We start from the raw sequence: 263 nt of genomic DNA, 5'->3' as shown, positions 1-263 counted from the left end.
CCAGCCTGTCAGAGAGGGGGTCTCCGGGGTGGGCAGGGGCTGAAAGGAGGCCAGGGGGTGGTAGGGATGGAGGGGCAAAGCCTCCCCTTGTCCCAGGTAGCCATGCTGACAGCCCATGCACAGGGGTGTAGCCCAAGGGGTGCACATAGGGCAATAGTCATAGATGACTACCATGCTGCAGGGCACTGTGGCAGCAGACATGGCCCCCTCCCCGGGGCGGCCCGGGGGGGCTTGGGGGGGTGGGCGGCCACCTTGCCCCCAAC

Source organism: Nestor notabilis, unplaced genomic scaffold (assembly GCF_000696875.1).
Source record: "Nestor notabilis isolate BGI_N333 unplaced genomic scaffold, ASM69687v1 scaffold27815, whole genome shotgun sequence".
In the NCBI taxonomy this organism is placed as follows: domain Eukaryota; kingdom Metazoa; phylum Chordata; class Aves; order Psittaciformes; family Psittacidae; genus Nestor; species Nestor notabilis.
Note: the sequence above shows the minus strand (reverse complement) of the source record.